We start from the raw sequence: 20827 nt of genomic DNA on the forward strand, positions 1-20827 counted from the left end.
AAGACTAAAAGGTACAGAAAGATTTAAGAAAAATATATGAAAAAAGAGACTTTTAGGGACCGTATTTTAACATTGAAATAATCAGTAAAGTATTGCCAAGTTTTAATGGCATTTCATGGCCTATTTTATTAAGTTTGGGTCCTGAGGAGACACTGAATTTCTCCTTTGGGACTGGAGCTGAAAATGTTTGATAACCACAGATGTAACTAAAAAACTTTATCTGTGACTTTTGCACTTTTGATTGACTTTTTTGAACTTTCTCAATAATGCAACAGCAGCCAAACAATGAATTACCTTTACTTTACTATTTCAGTTCTCTATGTGGACTTTTAGCAACTGACAGTTTGTAACAATGATAAATGGTGATTACTATGGTAAAAATCATAACCAGTGACATCAACTGATAAAAAGGTGAAAAACATAATAAGAATTTATGGTTTGATTGTGGTTTAATACTGTTGTGGGAGGAAAATAGATAGATAGATAGATAGATAGATAGATAGATAGATAGATAGATAGATAGATAGATAGATAGATAGATAGATAGATAGATAGATAGACAGACAGACAGACAGACAGACAGACAGACAGACAGACAGACAGACAGATAGATAGATAGATAGATAGATAGATAGATAGATAGATAGATAGATAGATAGATAGATAGATAGATAGATAGATAGATAGATAGATAGATAGATAGATAGATAGATAGATAGATAGATAGATAGATAGATAGATAGATAGATAGATAGATAGATGGATGGTTGGCAGGCTGAATAGATAGATAGATAGATAGATAGATAGATAGATAGATAGATAGATAGATAGATAGATAGATAGATGGATAGATGGATGGATGGATGGATGGATGGATGGATGGATGGATGGATGGATGGATGGATAGATAGATAGATAGATAGATAGATAGATAGATAGATAGATAGATAGATAGATAGATAGATAGATAGATAGATAGATAGATTCTTGATCTCCTCTCCAGAAAACACTGAACCAAAACAGGACATTTATAAATAATGCAGAATTCTTCTTAATTTCAGTCAAATTTCCTATCCTGTCCTGCTGGTCATTGAACGAAGCACGGTAGAAGTTTATTTCGAGCCGTGAACGCATCACCCCTCTCTCTCTCTCTCTCTCTCTCCTCTCTCTCTCTCTCTCTCTCTCTCTCTCTCTCTCTCTCTCTCTCCTCTCTCTCTCTCTCTCTCTCTCTCTCTCTCTCTCTCCTCTCTCTCTCTCTCTCTCTCTCTCTCTCTCTCTCTCTCTCTCTCTCTCTCCTCTCTCTCTCTCTCTCTCTCTCTCTCTCTGGGTGCTGACAGGTACTCCAGGCTTGTTGTGGCTTTTTGCAGATCTCAGCTGAGGTGTCGACAGCGACTTTTATAGCAAAAGTTAAAGTCACTTGTTCCTCTTCACCACTTGAAACTTTCCCACGAACCTCTACAAGCTGCCAAAAGAAGAGCACTGCGACTCATGCTGGAACTGGGTGCTCATATATCAACTCTGCAAGATACTGCAAGTGTGCAATCTGCATGCAGGAGCCCGCTGCAGTATCTGTGTTTCTATCATCTCGCAAGTCTCTCAAGGTAAGAGATTTTTTTTTTTTTCTTTGTCATCTAATGGATTGATATTGGTGAATAGGAATTTGTATTGTGGAGATGCTGCAAACATTTGCGTAAAGATGCAACTCATTACTTTGCGCACAGTCTGCACCTGGCATTAAGCTTCAACGTGAGCTCCCAGTCAACAAATAAACCCTGATTTGTGGTAGTGTTTTGTGGCTGTCCTCACCTCAACTCAAGGACAGACAGATGCACATCAGAATGGTAGTTATGATAAAGCACAGATTTACATGAAAGCATTTATTTTGATTATAACACTTTTTCCATTTTTTTTTTTTTTTTTTTTTTTGCATGCCCCTAATGGTGGCTGGACCTTTCCCCTACAGATGAAAAAATGAGGTGTTGAAGTGTTTGTAGGTCTCTGTGCAGAAGCCAGGCAGCAAAAGAATGAACTTACCTCAGAGCTGAGTCATGTAAATCATACCTCCCCTCCTCTCCTATCTTTGAACAGTTATGACCAGGCTGGCTGCACAGTAATTTAAATTCCAGCTTATCCTGTAGAAATCAGACGGATGTGTTTTTCTTGCATGAAAAAGCTGAAATAAATCTATATGATACCGAGTTACTTCATCAATCTATGGTGCAGTTGTTAAAGTAGTATAGGAATATTAGAAAGTGAGAATACATTTGTGAGAGTGACATTTGATTGAAAAACTACAGTTATAGTATCATTTAACCCATAAAGACCCAAACAGCCACCGGCGACCAAAAGCATCTACTGATCTAAAATGTTTAATAACTTCTGAATCATTAATCCTATAAATACATGTAAATAATTAGTGTAAAATGCAGTTTGTCATCTGTTCATGGTCATCAGATATGATCCATAGAGGCTCTGTAGTGAACGTAGAAACACCGTCATCTTCTCAAACCCATGGAGTTTGATGAATGACAGTGGATGGAGACGCTTGATGTATGTTCGGTTAATGATAGACTTTGTTGAAAAAGTCACTTTTTCATTCATTTTCTCTGTTTCTGATATAATAACCTTCGACTTTAATCTGAGCTTCTATGAACACCTACACAATCAGTGAATTAAATATAGGAAAGTGCATGATTTTCACTGTGAAAATGCAAAATACAGTGGATAATATTATAATAAATGGTGATAATTCAATTAAGAAAGGTTAAATAGAGAGAAAAATTCATGCAGGAACAACCACAAAAGTAGCACTGGGTCTTTATGGGTTAATTTTTTTTTTTTTTTTTTTTAATCTAAATAATATGTCATTTATATTAAAATATAGTAGCAGGGGAAAAAAAATGTTTTTGGACACCCCATGCATTTGTGATTAACTGCATTAAGATTCCCTCTTATGTCACTGAACTCTTCCAAGTATTGTTCCATTCTCCAAACCCACATACTCCCTTCTGCACATGCTCAGTTCCATTTGAGGTCAAAACTGGATGTTTCAGCAAGATAATGAAACACATCCAGGCCATGACATGTTGAAACTGTTAAGAATTTGGTTTTGTTATTTTTGTTGTTAACAATTTAAAAAAAATCATTTGCATTTGTTTGTGTCTGTCAGATGCAGCCACATGTTTTTAAAACACTCAAAAAAAAAACTACATGATAATGTTTGACATTCTGTACAATTTTAAGGGTGTCCAAAAGCTTTTTTTTCCACTACTGTATTTATAAGAGTGTCCAGGCTAAGAGATGTAGCAGCACATGTAATGGAATGCAGATATATATATCATTCTATTTAAAAAACAAAGAGTGAATTACAGAATCATAAAGTCGCAAAATTACTCTGAAGTCATCACTACCAGGGATAGTGAAAGGAGTCAAGAATTTCCAGAATGATCCATGAAAAACATGTTTCTAGGATTATCATTTCCTTTTAAAGGTGCTAACATGTTTTCCTGACATTTGGACACTGGTAAACACTGACTTAAAGCTCAGTGTGACCTGGAAACCTTTTCATCTCCTTAGTCACAACACTGTGTTCAGACTCACAACACACAGATGTTAAAATCCCTCAGGGTGAACTCACACCAGGCAGTCCGAACCATGCCCGGAAACACTTTCGAGTATTGGCTCTAATTATGTTTGAGCGCATAATAATCCATGAGGCAGACAACACTGTAATGTGTTGACCGCGCTATTTCTGATAGTAATATATTCAGTTACTTTTTCACATAAGGGTCAAAACACGGTGTTCAGAATCTCTGTGATGGGACATTTTAGAGACAGTTTGAAATATTGGGGTTGCTAAATGACCCACATTTTTACTTTTAAATTTATTTTTGCTTTAGTTGGACCATAAGGGATTATCCAAAACAAGAAGCTACTTCTATTGAAATAAATGTTGGAATGACAAACAATTAAAGTTTGCTCTCTGACGGAACATTACTGTGTTTTGACCCTTTATGATGAAACTGCTGCACATATCAGAAAGAAATCTAGAATATTTTCAACTCTATTATCCTTCTGTAATGCTTTTACATATAAAGACTGAATGCAATATATACGTTAAAGACTAGGTGTGATGCGCCTCTCCCTTTAGAGCCACATGCAACATGAGTGTGTTTTATATGATATCATCATTGGCACATGACTAATGAAGCGCATTAAGACGTAATGAAATACAAGACGGGAAGGCACATACAGGGTCTTTTTGGTTTAGGTCATCATCTATTGTCTGAAATTTAATAAAAAGCTTTTTAGAGGCTAAAAAAAAGCAAACCAGATACTGCTGCTATGATGTATTGTGCCTTTCGTACATGTATTAAGTGAATTGTAATGTCTAGATAACAAAAGCGACACATGATCATGCTTCTGTTGCATCTGTTTGTAAAAGGAGAGGCAAAAGTTACTCCTGGCTTCATCACAGAGAAGATGTGTACTCCATAATTTACACTATATTCATTACTGTGTTTTGACCCATAAAAAGCATCTACAGTTGCTTATGGTTTTAAAATAAATGTCTCCTTAAATACTGCAAAGAAGACTGGCTTCATGCCTGGAAAGTGGTTCCACCACTAACCTGCAAACCTGTGGAGGGATATCTGTTGGAAGAGTTAATTCAGTTTGTTGTGTCACCACAGCAGACACCCAAAATAACAGACTAGACACTGTATGCTGGAGGAAGAGCAGATCAATGCAAATGGATCACGCCCTGATATTTGGTTATATCCATGTATCCAAATTTGCTGATGGGCTTTAAAATGGGCCTCCCTAATCCGAATGACAAATGGCATGGAATAATGAATGACCTAACCCTAACCCTAACCCTAACCCCTAACCCCAAACCCCAAACCCCAAACCCCAAACCCCTAACCCTAACCCTAACCCTAAACCCTAACCCCAAACCCCAAACCCCTAACCCTAGTGGTCATTCGTTATTCCATGCCATTTGTCATTCGGATTAGGGAAACCCCTTTAAAAGACATGGATCTCTTTCCCCTCTGTATCTTGGGGTCACTCTTATAGGCTTAAGTAATGGAAAAATGTAGCTACTGAAGGTTTTCCTGGTTGCAAGTGTCACCAAATGATTGACTTAAAGAAGACCCACCCTATTGTGTACCTTTTTATTGAGGAAAAATCAGCTCCTCACCTTCAGGCTAATAAAACTGCAGAGGAAAGTAGACAACAATAGTCTGTGTTCTTGATTTCCTGTTTGCCACCTGACCTTGATTCAAGGGTCAACTACACTTGGCTGATAATTGAGATGTGTGCTTTTGAGCTAAAAATATGGGCATAATAAAACAGTATGTATCTACTGAAATTTCAGAAGAGGCAGGCATAGTACAGTATGAACTGACTCAATAAGGATGTAGATTTAAAAAAAAAAAAAAAAAAAGAAGATGATGTTGGCATTGGCATCAATTATTATATCAATTTCCATCCTTAATCTGGGATCAGATCAGGCATTATGAGGCAGTCAAAACATCTACAGCCGGATGCGCCCACCTCTACTTACTTACTCCCAGGGAGCAGCATATTTAATTCCGTATCAATATATTAATGCAGGGTTTAGGGTTAAGGAAGCCTGCAGGACAATAATTCTACTTTCCTGAAGGAGCTAAGATGGAAGCAGAGCAAGAACAGTCATATAAATGCAGTATATGTCAAAACTTTGTAGATACGGAGTCTTTATATATATAAGTGACACATACTGCACATGTAAAATATTATCGAATTCAGTGTTAGATTTACTTTGACCAAGCATATATAAATGTACAGAAAGCTAATGTACATACAACTGTCACCTTACACAATAACAGTAGATACAGTAGATAGCCACTACACAAGTTTTTACGTAGAATCAGAGTGGAGAACATGCTAGCTCATTACATACATCTAGGTAAGATATATTATAGACCATGAGTTAGTGCGATAGATAGATAGATAGATAGATAGATAGATAGATAGATAGATAGATAGATAGATAGATAGATAGATAGATAGATAGATAGATGGATAGATAGATGGATGGATAGATGGATGGATGGATGGATGGATGGATGGATGGATGGATGGATGGATGGATGGATAGATAGATAGATAGATAGATAGATAGATAGATAGATAGATAGATAGATAGATAGATAGATAGATAGATAGATAGATAGATAGATAGATAGATAGATAGATAGATAGATAGATAGATAGATAGATACTTTATTGATCCTGAGGGAAATCCAAGTATTCAGCAGCTTTGCATACAGCACAAGAAGACAAAAAACAGACAGAACAAAACAGGCAGGTTAGTAACCAGGATGACATTATGGTTAGTGTATACTCTAAAAAACTTGTAATAAAACTTACTCTAAAAGTATTGCTAAAAAACTTCCTGTGCAATACTGTAAACAAAAGACTAATTGAACTAGAAGCACTCGGAGAGCGCAGACCTCCGCCAAGGCTGATCAGTGCCCCCCCCCCCCCCGTGGGCCCCCCCACCCCCGATCACCACCAAAATTTAATCATTTCTTCCTTATCCCATTTCCAACAAACCCTGAAAATTTCATCCAAATCTGTCCATAACTTTTTGAGTTATGTTGCACACTAACGGACAGACAAACAAACAAACAAACAGACAAACAAACAAACAAACCCTGGCAAAAACATAACCTCCTTGGCGGAGGTAAAAATGTGAATGATGCATGAAAAACAATGAAACACAATATAATGGTTCTGCATTGCTACAGGTTAATGTACACCAAGTGACTTTAAAAATGCACAATGAAATTCATGAATGTTTTGCTTTTAATTCATGGACTATATTTCCAATCATAGGTATTGTTCTTATTGCACACATTCTGGGAGACATACACTCAAGATTTGGAATGGTGGAGTGATGGACACCAAAGTGACATGCAACGTCCATCTGCCTCATTCCTGCACGCAGCATCCCGACTGTCTGATCATGGTTGGCTGCACTCAAGCGTGACATTTTTGCTACAGACAATTTCCCTATTTTTACTTCAGGGTTTTTATAGGGAGGGTCACATGTGTACAAAGCCGACACATTTTTGGTTAACAATTTAGCCCACCCCAGTATTTCACTCCCCTACCCAGTTTGTACACTTGACTACAACTTTCGTAAATTGGTTTGTGGTTGAGAAAAAGCACAATCAGTCAGGCAGAACAACAGTTTATTGTGTGTTTGAGAAGCTGTTTGGAGCGTCTGAGTACATCTCAAGACAATTCTAGCAAATTTTTCAATGTGTTTTTAAAGTTGCTTAGTATATAGGGCATGCCTACCCTTCCATACTTTAACACCATCAGTAGCTACAAGACAGTGACCAGAAACATCCATCCAAGCTCTGTAAGAGGCATTTAGAGACATTGCAGTCATCTTATATTGAACGGGTCTGGGATGAAGTGGATTGTAAGAATAGAAAGAAATATTATCTAAGAACACCTATGAGAAGTTTGACACATGTCCAGATGTCAGTGAGAGTGTGTAAAACTGTAAAAACTGCTAAGGCAAGATTTTTGATAGAAATTAAAGTTCTGTTTATTGAGTTTTTGTCTGTGTCTGCACAGTTGTATATTTATTTAGTCAAAATAAACCTTCATGCAATTAAATGACTTAATTTGTTCAATATAAGCAATAAGAGCATGTATGTGTCGATCAAAAATGATACGACTGGGTGTATCCAAACATTTTACATGCACCATAAAAACATAATTGCCTGCTGATACAGACAAAGATTTGAGATGGTTTCAATTAAGATGCAAGTATTGTCACGTTTCCCTTCAGGCTATTAAAATAACTACTGGAGATGTGCGTTCAAATAGATGCAAACTTTAAAAAACAGGAGAACAGTTAAGTACAGATATCACAGTATTGTCTAGGAATGGCTCCGATGCCTGCAGCAGACAGTGAAAGTCATCTAGCATTTCACACACATAAGATGTTTACTGCTACATGGCTACTTAACTGCAAGCCCAGCCATGCTTGATGTGCACCTGTGTGTGATTGAGAGAGAAAAGTAGAGATAACTTGATGAAGTTTTCCATTTCACCAGCCCCTCTGGCAGTGGTTTTAGCTCCCACATGCTCTGAACACAGGCAGCTTTGAAGCGGCTTTAACTCTGCATTAAACTCTGCAGGATAAATGAAGAAACCCACAAAGGGAAGCTGACGGGAAAAAAAAGAGACTGAATAATTAAAAAAAAGAGGTAGAAAAAAAGAATCCATAAAAGCACAGAAGTGGGAAAAGGCAACCACAGATGAGAGGAAGGGAGGGATTTGGTGACAGTTAGGATTAAATGTGGTGAACGAGGAAGAGCAGAAAACAAGAGGAAGTAAAAGGAGTAAATGCAGACGGGAAAAGGATCAGTGTTTCTAAACGACTTATCTTAGACTACGTTCAGACAGAAGGTTTTGATGCACAATTCGGATTTTTTGGTGAAATACGATTTTTTTGTGTGCTCCTTCAGTACCTCCGCTAAGGAGGTTATGTTTTCAACCGGGTTTGTCTGTTTGTTTGTCTGTTTGTTACCTCCACCAAGGAACGGTGTAGGTTGTTTTCATCTGGGTTCGTCTGTTTGACTGTTAGCAAGATAGCTCAAAAAGTTATGGACAGCTTTTGATGAAATTTTCAGGAAATGTTGATAGTGGCACAAGAAACAAATGATTAAATTTCGGTGGTGACCGGGGAGGTAGATTTCGATAAAATTTTTAATAAATATTAATACTGGCACAGTTAATAAATGATTACATTTTGGTAGTGATGGGGGGTGGGGGGGGTGGGGGGGCTGATCAACCTTGGCGCGGAGGTCTGTGCTCTCCAAGTGCTTTTCTAGTATTACACATTAAATGTGACTTCTGTCAGTTTTGAGTATAAACTGAATGCAACCCTGAAGTGACCCACATGTGCAAAAGAGGTCCTGATGTAATACATGACCACGCAGGCACGCACTGTGTTTACAGAAGTAACACTCCTGGGACACAAAATTGTTACGTTTGTCGCACTTCAATGAAGTAAATATAAATAAATGATAAAGATAATGATAAAAGATAAATGCAACCTGGTCGTTCAGACCGAAGTCGCATTGCAAAACATCGGATACATATCGGATTTAGGACCACATATGAAAGGGGCCTGGGTCGGATTTGAAAAAATCAGATTTGTGTTGTTCAAACTGTCTTTAACAGATTGGATACAGGTCAAATATGGGCAAAAAAATTGGATTTGGGCCACTTGCCTGCAGTCTGAACGTAGCCTTAGGCTCATTCATGCAGTAGGTCTTCATGCACAATTCAGATTTTTTGATGGAATCTGATTTTTTTTTTTTTGTGTGTGCTCATTCATAATACACATTAAGTGCGACTTCTATCAGTTTTGGGTATGAACAGAATACAACCCTGAAGTGACCTGCATGCACAAAAGAGGTCCTTACGTAATATGTGACCACGCAAACACACACTGTGTCTACGGAAGTAAGTATGTTTTTCCCACCACTCCTCCTCCTGGGACGTAGAATTGTGATGTTTGTTGCATTTCAATGAAGTGAAGGTCAGATAAATGTGACCTGGCCATTCAGATTGAAGTCACATTGGAAAATATTGGATATGTATCAGACTTAGGACCACATATGAGAGGGGCCTGGGTCAGATTTTTAAAAAAAAATCTGATTTGTGCTGTTTAAACTGTCTTTAACAGATTTGACACAGGTCACATATGGGCAAAAATATCAGATTTGAGCTACATTTGCCTGCAGTCTGAACGTAGCCTTAGAGACAGTTTCTAACCCGATCCTCACTGAAATATGCTCCTCTGTCTTCCAGCTTCTGCAACCGACAAGTAAACACATTCAGACAGCTTCAGACATGTTCTCCAGGCAAGCACACAACCACAGGGAGAAAGTGATATTTAGCCTCTGTACATATTAATATTCATGCCTTTTACTTTGACTTAGACGTTGGGTGATGGTGGAATTTAAAGGCAAAGAGAGAGAGTTAGAGCACAGGTGTCAAACATGCGGCCCGTGGGCCAAAACCGGCTTGCCAAAGGGGTCCAATCTGGCCCGTGGGGTGAATTTGTGACATAAAAGATATTAACAATCAGTGGTGTCAAAATCATTTCAGTTCAGGTTCCACATACAGACCAATATGATTTCAAGTGGGTCAGAAACTGTAGAATATAATGACATAATGAAAACTACAAAATTTCTCTTTGTTTTAGTGTAAAAAAGTAAAATTACATGAAACTGTTTACATTTATAAACTATCCTTTGTACAAAAAAATGTGAATAACCTGAACAAATATGAACAACATGTAATGTCTTAAGACAAGTGCAATTGTACCAATCTTCTGTCTGTTAAAAGGCATTAGAGTACATTTTTCCACTGCAAATCCTTCTGTTTGCTCCAAGTTCTTCACTGTCCTACTCTGGCTTCTTGAGAGCTGCAGACGTGTACAACAGTGTCCTGGAGTGTAGAATAGAATAGAATAGAATAGAATAGAATAGAATAGAATAGAATATATCTTTATTGTCATTGCACTTTGTACAACGAAATTAAAAAGTGCGATCCTAAAAGATACAATCCCTGCCATTAAAAAAAAACCCACATACACAATCACACTCACATAATAAATAGATAAAGAAAGTAAAAACACACAGACACAATCACACTACCATAAAATAGATTAAAAAATAAAAAACACACAGACACAGTCACCTTCAGTTGCACTATCTTTTAGCAGCATTCAGTGCATTAACTGCAGTGGGGTAGAAGCTATTTTTCAGTCTGTTTGTTCTGGCTTTAATGCTTCTATACCGTCTTCCTGATGGCAGCAGCTCAAACAGGCTGTCACCTGGATGAAATTGGTCCTTGATCATGTTTTGAGCCCTTTTGTGACTGCGGGAACTGTGCAGTTCCTCCAGCGTGGGGAGGGTGCAGCCGATGATTTTTTTGGGCTGTATTGATGACCCTCTGGAGGTCCTTCTTCTGGGCCGCTGTGCTGCTGCTGTACCAAACACAGATACAATAGGTCAGTGTAGAAATGCAGCACAACACAGATTCCATCTTCATGCATTTGCACAAACCTGTGCAAATCTAATCTGAGAATTTTGAGTCACAGACTAAAATAGGTTCTAATTCTTGCAGCTCTGATGAATTTTTACTTCACATTTACATTGTTGCATTGAGCTGGTTTGATGACTTTATATTAGATTATCTATATTTGTGTATAAAAATAAGTCTCTTCCATTTACAAATTGAGAACTCTTCCTGGAATTTGACGTCTTGGAACTCATGCAACCTGGTCCAGTAACAACAGCTCGTATTGGCTTGGTGCTGATGTTGATGTTATTTTTGTCCCTTAATTCAATTGGTTGCATTGTGTCAGTCTAATGTGATTGGTAAAATGGATGCCCTTGGACTGTAGAAGGCAGCCAATAAAGGCATTACAGAGTGGCTGAATCAAAGGGAAATCGTCCTGTAATGCAGTTGTAGCTGCTCTGAACTCACATTTGTCATCTGCCATTTGGTATTTGACAAATGCACTGTCAGATAGCCGGGCTGTTTTAGTTGATTCATACTCGGCGTGTCCCATAAGCGGGATGCTTGATGCATGTTTTCATGTTCTGTAATGAGAAAAGATGCTTTGATTGTGCTCTGGAGAAATGTGGTCATGGGAAACAGCTGAGGTCAAACCAACGGGGAGAGAGAGAAGAGTGGAAGAGGCCTGGATTGGACTGGACAGGAAGAGCAAATCCTGAGGGAGAGCAAAGGTTCAGTTTTGTACTTTGTGAACTTGTTCCTTAGATACTTTTCAGATACTTCTGCTCTTCTTCCATACTCTTCATCCTTGTCTGTTGGCTAAATGCACTCAAAGTTGGCTGATCATATTATGTGTATTTAACCCTTTCATGTATACTGGTCACTCCAGTGGACAGCTCTTCTACAGCTGTTCTCTTGTATATTCATGGATTTTGTTGTTCTTTCCGGGTTTTTTTTTTTTTTTTTTTTTTTTTTACACATATCTGTATTAAAGTTTTAAGACACTACATATCTTTTCTGACATGAATTGGTAACATTATGTAGATCTCCCCTGAGCATAAATCCCCAGAATCACAAGCCCTCCCCACAGTTTTCACACAATTTATCAGTAAATACATGTTTCTGTGCGTCAGAAATTAAACATGTGGTGTCCAGCTGAGTAGACATTTTTGCAACTTCATGAAAAATAGGTTCATAAGAAATTTTTTTTTTCATTTTTTTTTTTAATGTATTTTTTATTTTATTTTTATTTATTTTTCAGAAGAAAATTTTCAATCACATTGTGTTTTTTCATGCCTAAAGAGGAACAGTTATTCTACAGCTGTTCTCTTGTATATTCATGGATTTTGTTGTTCTTTTAGTTGGGTTTTTTTTCTGTTTTTCTTTTTTTTTTTTTTTTTTTTTTTTTTTTTTTTTTTTTACATATATCTGTATTAAAGTTTTAAGACACTACATATCTTTTCTGACATGAACTGGTAACATTATGTAGATCTCCCCTGAGCATTAATCCCCAGAATCACAAGCCCTCCCCACAGTTTTCACACAATTTATCGGTAAATACATGTTTCTGTGCATCAGAAATTAAACATGTGGTGTCCAGCTGAGTAGACATTTTTGCAACTCCATGAAAAAAAGGTTCATAAGGAATTTTTTTTCCATCATTATTTTTTAATGTATTTTTTTATTTTATTTTTATTTTATTTTTCAGAAGAAAATTTGCAATCACATTGTGTTTTTTCATGCCTAAAGAGGAATAAAAACACTCAGGAAAAATTTTTGATTAAGGTTCTCATAATTTGTGCATGAAAGGGTTAAGTAAAATTGTTTTGTTGATGTGAAGCTTTCAAACAAACACTACATCAAATTAGTTTTTAGTAAATGCAATCACATTTTAAATATTTTGTATTTTTGCCTTTAATTTGTGGCCCAAAATACAGCTATGCTCAATCTGAAGTTTCTAAAGTTATGGCAAAATTTAACAGAATATTGACTGTTTAAAGGCACAATCAACTATAGTGTTTGTAAAATATTCACTGTAGGCGTTAGGGGTGAGCAATTATTTGGAGTAATATTAAAATATAGTGTGGAATATCTAGTTTTTTAGGTAAACACAGTGACGACATGCATCCAGACTTAAGCGGGGTTCACACATAAGGATTTTCTGTTACAGACCCCACACATGAAGATAAAAAAAACAGGCATTGAACAGTTTTGATCGTACTGTGTGTGGTGCGCTCTGATAATCTCAACACAACACACCACACACATAATGATTCTGCCCCACCACCGATCTAGAATCTATCCTCCGAGCCAGAAATCTTGCGTGATCAAACATGATCTAACAAAAACGAAGAGGAAACATAGCAACAAGTGGAAAACACAACACGCAATATAGAAGAGGACGTATGAGTGGAGGGAGTGATGGTGTTCTTGGGACTATTTTTGATGGAAAAATCCTGAATTTCTGAGGTCCACCGAACTTTATGTTTCAGGTCGGCCATGCTTGTTTTTATTTACTCCTGTTCCCTTGTTCCTCAGTCATCTTGCTTCTTGATTGGCTACATTTCGTTCCAAGTCACAATTCACAGAGTCATGACTCGGGAGTCGTCGACTTTCGTAAATATTGAACAAGTTTAATATTTACGATTGTCGACCCGTTTTGGAGCCGATTACCAGGACAAATTCACTCTTAACACACCTCAGACCACAGGATAATCTTATAAATCATAAAATATTGTGGTGTTTGCTGTCCTTGGTCAGGAAGGTGGAAATTCGGGACAAAAACAGCTGAATTATCTTTATGTGTGTACCCCGCTTTATACAGACTTCACCACAGATCCCATCATCACTTTTATTTTATTATATTGATAAAAACGAAATACAAACATTTTAATTCCCAGCCTTTAGATTCAATATTTTTATATCTATCGAAATTATCACAATATGTTATTTTGTACAGGGTGGGGAAGCAAAATTTACAATGAACATTTAGTTGTTTTTTCTCAGCAGGCACTACGTCAATTGTTTTGAAACCAAACATATATTGATGTCATAATCATACCTAACACTATTATCCATACCTTTCCAGAAACTTTTGCCCATATGAGTAATCAGGAAAGCAAACGTCAAAGAGTGTGTGATTTGCTGAATGCACTCGTCACACCAAAGGAGATTTCAAAAATAGCTGGAGTGTCCATAAAGACTTTTTATAATGTAAAGAAGAGAATAACTATGAGCAAAACTATTACGAGAAAGTCTGGAAGATACTATTAAAGAAGAATGGGAGAAGTTGTCACCCGAATATTTGAGGAACACTTGCGCAAGTTTCAGGAAGCGTGTGAAGGCAGTTATTGAGAAAGAAGGAGGATACATAGAATAAAAACATTTTCTATTATGTAAATTTTCTTGTGGCAAATAAATTCTCATGACTTTCAATAAACTAATTGGTCATACACTGTCTTTCAATCCCTGCCTCAAAATATTGTAAATTTTGCTTCCCCACCTTGTATATTGTTCAGCCTTAATAAGAATGACAAAATAAATAAAACTGAAATAAATCTGAAATTCAACAAAAATAAAGCACTTGGGCTAACCGAACTAAGTGAATGTATGAATAAACTTATGATTTCAGTTGTTGCACACCTTTACTATCCATTCAAAGTAAGAAAAAATGTGAGACAATGCAGTTAAAGTAAATTCCCTCTATGCTTTCTCTCAGATCTGTTTGCGGTATCTTATCTGAGTTTACCTTGTCTTATGGAGCAACATTTAGACCCAGAAAAAGAAACCTGAGCTCTTTCCAAGGTGTGGATCATGCATATTTATACTTTTTTTCTCCCACTTAACTCCCTTCAATGCTCAGTGTTTGTTGATGAACTTGTCTGGAAATGTCCTGTGATCTTTCAGAGCTTTTCAGTCAGCCTTGAAGAAGCGCTTTTACTGGATAAACCCTCAATATCAAGACTGACCTCAGCGCTGTAAAATGACAAGCAGCTGTTTGAGCGTCTGTGTTGTTGTGTTGTTGGATCATCTGGCAAAAAGATGCAGTGAAAGGCCTCGATATTTAGAGCAGCAGATACAGACGGGGTGTGGCCAAAGCACGTTTCATTGACATCCTCATGTTGCACAAGGTTCTGTGTTCAATCCTGTGGTCGAGGCTTTAACACGTTATAAAACATTTTCATGGTAATCACATGGAGCACACTGTTACTGCAACCTTGCTGATTCTGTGATACACTCTAGATGTGGAAACTTGGCATGTTGATCACTTTTTCACCCTTGTGGAGTTTAAAATCAAAGATGTAAATGAGGAAAAACAATCACGATATTAATGTGAAAATGGATTTCTGTCTTTGTACTGTACTTTTGCTTCACTGAAAGTTTCTTTATTTGTGGCATGAAGTATAAAAATGTTCTATTCAGGAAGGTTTGAGTTGATTGATGAAAGTGGAGGACATGATTAGGATGGAATATGCTGGTTTGCAACTTTGCATATCTGCAACATCAGCACTATGTGTATCTAGCACACATTAATGAAATTGCCAATGACAATGACTCTCCATACATGGCTGTGTGAACTTGACACACCAACTATGGATAGCATGTAATTTTTTACGATGAGGTGACACATTGGAAACAGCTGCAGAAGATGCAAACACAAACATAAATACACACACGCACACACCCAGTTAGTCTGATGTATAGTTAGACTGATCTGCACATTTGCTCAGAATCTGGCTACCAGGAGTTTCTCTGGAAAGTTCTTTAAATACTATTCACACCAACACATTTAGCAAACAAGGACGAATGACTGAAGATGTTTAATCTCAAAACATCATTAGTTATTATGCATTTAATCTTATCTTACATTTAATTTTTATATTGTGCACATCAGAATTTATAGTATATTTGTCAACAGAGGTCATAGGTCAAAACATTGGGATTTTTAACCTTGTGTTAAAAGTCTTGCCTTAACTTTAAGTTAGATACATATAACCTCAATTGTTGTGAACCAAAAATATATAATATCTATATTTAATATATACATTTTATTCTGAATTTCTAGATTTTTATATATCGGCATTAGAGTGTTTTATCTACTCATGGTGCTTTTGCATTTAAAGGGAATAGAATAAGGTTATAACTAGAGCCCGACCAATATGGGATTTTTGGAGCCGACGCTGATACCGATATTGGGGGCTAAAAAAAAGCCAATATCCAATATATCGGCTGATATCCGATATTGGCCAACAACCGATATATTGGCCGATATATGAAATAAGAACACTGATCTACACAGGATATAATAATCTTATATCAGATAATTGTGGACAGGTGGATAAACAGTTGCATAAATCTTTGTTTATCTCACAAATATAATTTAAACAACTTTCAAATGCAAACTGTGCAATCACAAAAATAATTAGAGCAAAAAATATTACTTACCACACAATTATGTTTTCACTCACAAATTTTGATGTGTCTGCCTCACGGCACTACAACTTCTTATGTGGACCAAGGACTAAACTGAGCATGTGCAGAGTGAATTAGGTGAGTCCTAAGTTGTTCCTGATTGGAGCAATAGCAAGAGTGACAACTGACCCGTGTTACAACTGTCCCCAGTCTCCCCTACACTATTAACACCCAGGCCTGCTGGCAGAATGAAACTGTGAGGTAGACAGGAAGTGCACGGACATGGGTGTGTGTGTGTGGGGGGTGAATACTTCATAAGACGGGGGGGGGGGGGGGGGTAGCTACGTGATTATGTGATTGTGTGTGGGGGGGTGATAGCGTCATTGTCCAAGCAGGAGTGAAAGTGAAACTAAGTCGCTTTAAAGTTCCTCTAATTCTCTGGGCAGCACACACACACAGGAGCAGTGAGTGACAGAATCTCCATGCAGCAAAAAAAGTTAATATATCGGCTACATCTGCTACATATTGGCCGATGTTGATTAATTGGTGATACGCTATAATTGACCCGATTAATCGGCCGGCTGATTAATCGGTCGGGCTCTAGTTATAACAACAGAAATGACAGTATTATTAAACTTTTCTGGTTACATTTAGGTATTGGACATTCTAAGATTTAGGGAAACATACCAGGACTCAGTATGTTCATGAAGGTTCATAAGGACATGATTTTAAATGGCTCACAGTGTCTTTATTTATATAAGCCAAACCAGGATCTTATTGTAACCCTTAGCAAAATGCTTTTATTGCAAAAATCTAAAAACACAGTCGGGATCTGGACTCCACTCTCTGGTACATTTTGTTTATTTGCTATTCAGTACATAATGAGAGAAGATAAACAGAAAAAAGACTCGAACTTTCAGTGAGAAAATACAACAGTTTAGAAATGAGGTTGTACTTTGTAACTCTTTAATTGTCACAGTTGGGAAATTTGAGGAAAATCTTCTGCATTGAACCCCTCCTATACGATTGCAGAAAAAATTATTAGACCATCAAAAGTCATCAAAAACAATGGTTATACAATCAAGTACTAACTCATGTGTGTATCATGTGACTAAAAAAAGATAGAAAAGAAAACATGGAATGCCTAAAAGCACTGTTTTTGTCAGTACAATGCCATAGATATTGATGTAAGAACTGAAGTGATTTTGGTTATTATCAAGAAAACCATGGAAAATGCCTAGATGTTAGCTCTGAAATTAAACTGTTATGAGGTATTTTTGTTGTTATCATTATATTTATCCAAACAAATGTACCTTTAGTTGTACCAAGCATTAAAATGAACAAGAAATAGAAGAAAACAAGGGTGGTCTAATCATTTTTTTTCGCAACTGTGTACACATCAGAAGCAGTGGGTTGCCACTGAAGTTCCTCATGGACCAATTCAAGATCTATACAAGTACCTTGGTTAAGTGGTGGGAGAATTAACCCTAGCATGCATGATTTAGATCGTAGGGGAAACCAGAGGAAACCCACATAGTATGTAGAGAGTGTGCAGACTCCGGACTGAAAGGCTGTTGTCCAACCACAAATCACACATGGAACCTTGTTGTTGTGGGATATTAGTGCTAACTGCTACACCACGAGCTGCCAAAAACCACTGAATGAAACAGAAACATACTGACATGAAGTCAATTACAACAGACTGATTTACAAATACCCTGTCCACACTGATGCAGATGTATTTTTCTCTACATTTGAGCTTCTTGTCCATGTGTAAATGACGTTTTCAAAGTCAGAATTTTTCAAAACTCCGGTTTGTGCGTGTCAATGTGGAAAGGGGAAACAGAGATTGGAAAATGATGATGTCACACCTCAAATTGTGCATGTCATTTATTGTTTTGCGTCATGAATCTGCACTTGAAACATCAAATCCAGTGTATGACCTGCAGTAGATTGATGTCAGCACGGATACCTTTGGGATACAGACCGGACCAGCAGTATGGACAAATCCACATTATGTAAAGAACACATTTTGACAACCAGAACCAATGCTTTAGAAAACTTCAGTTCGTAATTTAACTTGTCGTTGCTGCTCACCTTCATGTCAGATTAAAGCAGTAGTTCCCAACCTTTTTTAGCTCGTGACCCCATTTTAACATCACAAATTTCTGGTGACCCCAGACATTCAAAACGGAGACATGTTTTAGCTAAAATTAATGTTTTTGATCATGTAATAGTTTGCTATACTATGTTGCAAATAAACGTTAATTTTAGATGACATTTAGACTATATAATGTACTGATTGATGTATTTATTTCAAATATGAATGTCAAAAAAGGAGAAAAATAAACAAACAAAACTTTTAAACATAAGATATACAATACATATTCGAAAAGGAGTGAGAAGAAGCATAACTAATAAACTCCCACCCCTCCACCTTACATAATTAATAACAATAATAAGCTTCCTAGTGTAAACATATCTATACTTATACTTAATGTATATTATTATGGACAGAGGCAGAAAAGCCAGGTGTAGATTACTGCACAAAGGGAGAATTTTATTTTCCTTGGTCAGGATATGTACAGTCAGTCCCGCTTGGATTTACAAGGCTGACAATTTATACTGAACAAACAATAACTCAAACTATGAATTATGAAAGAGCTGCAGCACCTGAAACCAACCACAATGAACATTTGACAGATAAACAGTACCACAGTGCTTCAGTTTCACAACCACAGTTTGTCATCAGTAAGGTTTTTTTTCCTTTTATCAATTACTAGAAATTTCTGGCGACCCCACGGTTGAAAAACACTGGATTAAAGCCTCTGCATCTACTGTGTCCTTATTGTATGCAGTGTGTGCTGTTAAATTTGGAAGAATCAATGGATTGTCGGAGCGTTTGTCCTGTTTTGTAGTTGTTTTTACATTGTGACGTAGACATTTTGTAAAGCAAAAGATTGTGTGGAAGAAAGGAAGAAAATATCTGTTAAGAAAAATAAAAAATAGGAATTATAGAATCAAGCACATGTGGGATACAACAGTATTATAGCTCTGTGGTGTACATGAACCTGATGTCTGTAGGAAAAAGGTTACAACATTTACAGTAAACCACTTTATAAACAAAACCAAATCTAGAGTGAGTAAAAACAGTCGTAATTGTTTAACATAGTGACATTGGCGTTGTGCAGAGGATCAGACCTTGTGTGGGTTAACTGTATAAACTGACTTCAGGAGGTCATTCATTCTCCTAAATGACCTCCATTCCTTCATTGGGTTAAAGTGGAAATGGTGTTAGACTGTGACAGGAGTCCATATACTGTATGAAAGACTCCTCTACCTCTAATCTACATGATGACACACTCATAGATTACACTGATACGATGGTTGAGGGAGTGTGTGTGTGTGTGTGTGTGTGTGTGTATATGTGCATGCACTATAATAGCCCGATGGATCCTTGAGAGTGGTTGGCCGTTTTGTGGTCGACCAACCTGGATGACATTCAGTGGTCGTGTACATCTCTGTGACATCACTTAATGTGATTGGGTGGGGTTGTAGGTGGGGGTGGCTGGGTCACTGCACGTGCTCAGTCACCGCCTCTTTGCCTGACGAGGTTTTTCTCCTCGGCAATGACATGTCACCGCGCACAAGGATGAACGGTAATAAGCTCTGTCATCTCCATAGCACAGCCCTCAATGGAAACACTGTCAACAGCCAGTAATAGTAGCTGACATCTGAGGAGCTCAGATAAATACAGCAATACATCATCATCGTGTTCATCGATAGAAACTGGTTTTTCATTGAACAGCTCGGGAACAAACCAAGTTAATTCAGATGCTTTTAGTTCTGAGGTTTGCAATTTATGCAGCTGTCACGAAAACCCCTAAATTTTAGACGTCCATTTTTTGTTTTCTGGATACTTAATATCAACCGACATTTCTATCAAGAAAGACGTAAAGTAGAATTGAAGAAGACAGGGATGAAATGTGCAGAGGTTGTTTAGTAAAACGTCATGAATAACAGATTCTGGTGCTGAGACCCTGGCTGGTAGATCACCATGACCATATGTAGTAGGAGTTATGAACAAAACTGTCTTAACTGAAACACTGATGGTGGTGATGGGGATAGATGGAACTGATACCTTAAGACACAGGTGTCAAACATGCGGCCTGGGGGCCAAATCTGGCCTGCCAAAGGTTCTATTCCGGCCCGTGGGATGAAAGTGCAAAAATTAACCTGAACAGTCAAGGTTGTCAAAATCTTTTTGGTTCAGGTTCCACATACAGACCAATGTGATCTGCAGTAAAAATAA

The 20827-nt window shown here is 37.3% G+C and overlaps 1 protein-coding gene across 1 annotated transcript in view; it reads left to right on the plus strand.

The window, feature by feature from the left end:
• The first annotated feature begins 1392 nt into the window (after positions 1-1392).
• bcar3 (BCAR3 adaptor protein, NSP family member) overlaps positions 1393-20827 on the plus strand; it is a 193829-nt gene continuing 174394 nt past the window's right edge. Inside the window, exon 1 of the mRNA XM_030132041.1 lies at positions 1393-1601. The gene's annotated coding sequence lies outside the window, so the exon portion shown is untranslated. The remainder of the gene's footprint in view (positions 1602-20827) is intronic.

Source organism: Sphaeramia orbicularis, chromosome 4, assembly GCF_902148855.1.
Source record: "Sphaeramia orbicularis chromosome 4, fSphaOr1.1, whole genome shotgun sequence".
Taxonomy (NCBI): domain Eukaryota; kingdom Metazoa; phylum Chordata; class Actinopteri; order Kurtiformes; family Apogonidae; genus Sphaeramia; species Sphaeramia orbicularis.